Consider the following 6,000-nt stretch of genomic DNA (forward strand, 5'->3'; position numbering starts at 1 on the left):
AAACTCCCTTGGAGTGTAGTGGAGTCTCCTTCCTTGGAGGTCTTTAAACAGAGGCTGGATGGCCATCTGTCAGGGATACTTTGATTGAGAGTTCCTGCATGGCAGGGGGTTGGACTGGATGGCCCTTGTGGTTTCTTCCAAATCTACGATTATATGATTTCTATGGACCAGTAAGTGACAATGGTATGTACAGGACTGCTGTAGAACAAGGGTAAGTAAAGTTCAGCTCCTGAAGTCCCTCAATAGTGTCCCAAAAACACGCATCCCCCTCTCCATTTTTAATATTATTTTCACCATAATTTTCAGATGATGATTGTCCCAAAATCAAATGTAGTGCTCCCAAAGCATGTGTAAATGTACTTCCTCCTTCTTTCCCATAGCTTCTTTTTCCTAAGTATCCCAAACAAAAGTAACACAATATCACTTCCAGTAATCTTCTGGCTAGGATACAGAGGAATAAGAAGGTATTTTCACCATGCTGTCAAGGAGAAGATGACCTGTGGAAGGTCCAAAAAAAAAAATAGCCTCCTGCCTTCACAGAGCTTTAGTTCCCCACCCTCTGCTACAGAAGAATCATGAAGGAACCAAAATTATTTTGTCATTGATAATCACTCTGTAAAATAGTGGACAAATCTTCATGGCTGTATCTTTCCTAGAGTGGAAATCTAAAAGTCAAAATGCAGATAAGTGAGTGAAGGTGTAGGGCTAAGTGACTAATTAAACGTCAAGAAGTTGCTGAAACTGAATGTCATACGTGCAAGACTTTTCCAAAAAGGCAGATCTGAAATGGTGACAAAATATGCAACTTGTTCCAAAAAATCTTAATAAAAGATAACAGTGACATCAGTTTCCTGAAAGAACTCTAGCAGGGACCCAAGTTCATACTGGCTGGTTAATGTTGGTCCAGAGAAGTTTATGGAAAGAGATACTAAAGAGAAAAACATTTTATGTACATTTTTCATTTGATGTCACTGTTATTTTACTGATGAAGTAGTAATAGTAGTATATGTAAAGCAATATGGCAAAGGAAATAACCATAATAAACATGGATAAGAAAGCATCTAGCAAATGTGACTGAAGTCATGGTCCAAGAGACTTGTAAAGTAGATTAAAGCATGTTTACTATCACCAATCAGAAAACGTGCATCGTTCCAAAAGGACAAATGAGATGTACCCCAACCGTTTGATGCAGAAGATGAAGGGAAACCATGGTTCAAAGAAAAGACCTCATTTAACTATTCCTCTTACTAGCCAGCTTTGATGTGTTAATGTTTTAAGGCAGAGTGCAGTGCCAAAAAAGCAAACAAAAAAAGATCCTTTTGAATCCATTCTAGACTGAATTGGCAAAGAAGCTTTTCCCAAATGAGTATTTCTGTTCCAGCTGTTATAAGGAAGAATATACTGTAGTAAGATATTTCTTGATTAACTTCATATATTGTAAGAAGCTGCTAACTGGGTATCCAGCAGCAGCATCTTATGTGCAATGATCTTGTTTGCTCACCACTGTTTTTCCTTTTTGCCCTTCACAGGATTCTTCTTGCTTCTGCGATAAATGGAAGGAGTTGCTTTCACCTAGCTGAGGCTGATGGGCTACCCTTCATATGGGGTCATGGCTTGGCATCACACAAATTATGTTGCTATGCCTGCTCTTAAAAACAACTTGAAGATGACTTGGACAGCTGAGCTTGAGAATATACTTTGTGGTAGCTGGATTTTTTAAAATTATGCTAAGGGAAACCTATGTTTATGTTGTTTCAATATAAAGCTGAGTCTGTAAATATTAAACGTTGTGGAAGATTGCTGTAGATATTGCAGGAGTATCCAAAACAGAGCAAACTGGATAAATCTGTAGGACCTGTCAAGGATTGCTTTGGTGCTGATGCCTAATGGAGATGCAATTTTGAAATAAGATTCCAGAATGCCTTTGACACTTATGTATTGAAGATCCCTTGCTTTCTGCTCTGAAGCACAAGGAAGTCACTGTTAAGGTGATAACGGCAGGTGGGGATACCATCTACACAAGAGTCACAGAATCTTTGCAACTCAAATGACATACAGATTACCCATGAGACACTCTAATAAGGGTTCCTGTGTACATTTTCCACATCTTTTCTGATACTACAAGACTCTGAAGTTAAGATACAGACATACCTCAGTTAGCAAAAGCCTGACAAGTTCCTTTTTACTGCCCTGCAACCCCCACAACATTTCTTCCTTCTCTCAGCTTTTTCTTTACCAGTATTGGCATTAGAAGGATCATGAAGGAAGATGGAGATATGTAGACTTTTGGTGTCAGGTTGCAGCAACCTGTCAGTGCAATAAGGAGTGAGATGATATGACCAATCCTACTGTAGCCGTGTTAGCCTAGAACAGGCAAGGTAAACATCAGCTGGCAACTGGTCCTAGAATCCCTTACTGAGCATGAATGAACACTAAAACAGAGAATGGAGGATTAGCATGCCTTGCTACATATCCCCAACATGGTAAAGAAGAATGGATCTATGTTTAGCTGCCACAGTAAACATCATAAGACAAAGCTTGTGAAAGAATATATATATATATATATATATATATATATATATATATATATATCCCCTGGGGTGTATTTTGGAAGATGCTCTGAACTGGTCTGTGAAAGCTTAAAAATCATTTGTTTGCTTATACAAGGCTTCCCTGACCTTTATGTTTCCTTTCACATGTATATTTTGTTAGTTTTGGATTTTAAAAATTGCAGAAATATGTTAAACTGCGTTTTCTTTTTTTGTGGTGTAGGAACCTATCCCTATTCTTTTCATGTTATTTTTGTCTTTGGTACCAAAAGTAATACCCAAGAACATGTCTGCTTTGTTAACTGAGCTATAGCTGTATTGTAAAACAAGACTCTGGAACAAATACATTCAAAATTGCTGCTAAACCTTTAGGTTTGGAAGTAAAAGCAACACATATCTCAACTGTCAGGCTGGGGAAGGGTAATGTACATTTTCAAACACTTTCAGAGATCTAACTGCCAGCTGAGTTCTTAGGACTTTAGATGCAAATTATTTTATTTGATGTTTTTGCAGCCAGTTAGCCTATTTCCTTGAAGTTTTTCAGCAGCTTTTGCTTTGATTAGGAATCTAAGGCTCTGTGCAGACTGGCACTTTGTGCCAGCCTGTGGGCAGAGTCAGGGCGCAGTGACCTGACTCTGGATGCTCTAACTCCACCCCTAAAGCATCATGATGCTGCACGCTGTTCCAGACAGCATGTGGCATCATGTCACAACTCCTGCACTGCATCCACATGATGCAGCAGTGAAGGGGCACCATACACCTGCGCTGCTGTGGCTATGGCACTGTTTGGAGAGCATAAAAAGGAGCTGCATTTTGCGGCTCCTTTTTGCTGTCTCCAGAGGATGGATTGGGGCTACGGCATGAGGTTGCCACAGCCCCGATCCAGCCAGGAAAGCGGCGGCTGCATGCTGACCCTTAGGGGTGGTCTGTATAGCCCCTAAGTATGGTATTTTGTAGAATTTGCAGCTTTCCCAACCCATGCATTCCTGCATTTTTATCTACACTTGTACTATAGGGGTTGATCTAAGGACAGGAGCAAGGCAATGGACGTAGCACTAGTTTTCTGAACCAGGATAGCCACACTGTTCTCATTACCCTAAAAAGTTAGGTGTCAGTCACTGGGCAGAGACGAAAAGAGAGATTATGCAGCATGTTTTATATAAGCAATGACAAAAGATTGTCAGAAAAAAATTGTGTGCTAGATGTACTTTTATCCTCCAGGGTCTCCAAAGACAAAGTCTCTGATTCAAAGGCTCATGACAAGAATATGTAGATCAGCCCTTGTATGTAACTGTTTAAAAAGCAAGATTCAGAAAAGGAATAAGCAGACACATGTCACAGCGGGATTTGATTTGATTAATTAATTTGATTAATAATATGATATTTAATTTGATTAATAATATGGAGCCAGATGTAAGTGCACAGATCATCAATTTTGGGGAATCTATCTAGTATTGCAAAGGTCAGTGTTCTGTACCTTAAGTAGCTGTGTAAAAGAAATTTCAGCTGGTGTTGCTTGTCATGGAAGCAACACCTGTTAAAATTCTCTCTTTTGTACAAGGGAGGCACACACATTCTCTCTTTTATACAATGAAAGTCACAGGAGCCCTGTGGTTTATTTCACCTGACAACCCTAAGCCTTCTGATGTTGACAACCCAAGGACACTGAAAATCTTAAGTAACAAGCTTAATCTTAAGTAACAAGCCATTTCCTGTGAACTTGCGCCCCTCCTATCCAGCAAGTCACAGGATCCTAGTGGTGAACAATTGTTTTTCTAATTTCACAAATTAGTAACTATATTGCCAAAATTTTCTCCATTTAATTGGTTATACAACTGGGAAGGCTTGCCTGCATACATTGATGAATTGTAACAACAATCTGCACTTGTCAAAGCCATTGTGTTGGCAAGGTTGAATGTCATCCTCAGTTGTTGCAGAATTCTGAGCCAATTGCTTCCTTCATATTCCCAAAAGAGGGGAAGTCACCAGAAAGTTGAAATGCAGCTGTTCACCTCCCCGCATCCCCACTTCCTCACATTTTGCAATTAAATCCTAGTATACAAATAGCAAAGCAGAAGTTATGGAGAGAAAGTTGGGAATGAAGTTATGAATTTCATTTTTATTTTTTTGAACTAGAGAATGTTGTGTTTATTTGCAAAGGAACTGCACCAGCTGATGATCAAGGGCCTTTGAAGGGCAATCACAGAAGGAACAATGCGTTTGGCAGGAATTCAACAATCAAAAAACACATTTAGAAACTGCAGCCAATCAGCATTGCTGACTCTTCTCTTTTCTTTTTTTTCACTGCAACTCCATCCATCCGTAGAGGCTGCACATATTTGATTCAAGTCTTTCTGCTCATTCAGTGAGAAACAAAGTGCTTAATGGAGCTCTGGGAAAAGGAGTTGAATAAACTCTCTGCTGAAGTCTATCACCTGGAAAGTGCCAAGTGTCAGCAGCTGGAGCAGACTTGCATTTGCCTGCCTGTGCACAGTGCTCTAGTTCTTGGGTGCAGACAAAACCATTTCTTTTTTATAAACACAGATGTACAATAAACAGGGGTGGCTATGGGAGGGAGGCTAAATAAGGGCATTGCTCTTCCAAATAAGAATTCTGCCCCCCAATTAATTTTTCCTTCAGACCCATACATTCTAGCATTGCAAAGAATGAGACATTGAAAACCATTCAAACTAAGAATCCTGCTTAAATTTGCTTTGGTTTTTTTTTTCCATTCCCTTACTTCACTTGCTTCTTTATCAGGTAAATATGTTTTTAAATCATGTAGGAGAAGAAAAGTAACAGTGTCAGAATCACAGGCCTATATTTTGTCTCAAATGTTAGGGACAAAAAAATCCTGTGATAGGTTTGCTTTAGAGGCTTGAAGGCACACAACAATAATAAATTTCCAACTCCGTTAGCAACAGAAAAGTAACTTCCTTTAGGATCCAGCTCTTCCTGTCCTCTGCAAAGCTATTCTTGTTGTGTGCCTTCAAGTCAGTTCTGATTTATGGCAACCCTATCATGGGGTTTTCTTGGCCAATTTCTTCAGAGGAGTTTGCCATTGCCATCCTCTGAGGCTGAGAGAGTATGACTTGCCCAAATCACTCAGTAGGTTTACTGGACAAGTGGGATTCAAAGTCATAGTCCAATGCTCAAACCACTACACAAAACTGCCTCCTCCTATGCAAAGCTAATTGGCCCTTTCTTAAGCAAAGGCCTATACAGCACCAAAATATTTTTCTAAAACCTAACAATAGACTCCTGGAGAAATTAAATGTTCTCTGTATAAAAATATTTAATGGACAGGAAATTAAAAGGCTGTAACATTATGCAATAGGTGCTCTGATTGTTACAGCACAAGGCCTTCCCACAGTTCATACCTTAATGTATTTCAATATTGTGGTGATGCTGAAGCCAATGCCAATTAACTGAGCTGGCTAGTTGGGTTTTC

This window comes from Sceloporus undulatus, chromosome 4 (genome assembly GCF_019175285.1).
Source record: "Sceloporus undulatus isolate JIND9_A2432 ecotype Alabama chromosome 4, SceUnd_v1.1, whole genome shotgun sequence".
In the NCBI taxonomy this organism is placed as follows: Eukaryota; Metazoa; Chordata; class Lepidosauria; order Squamata; family Phrynosomatidae; genus Sceloporus; species Sceloporus undulatus.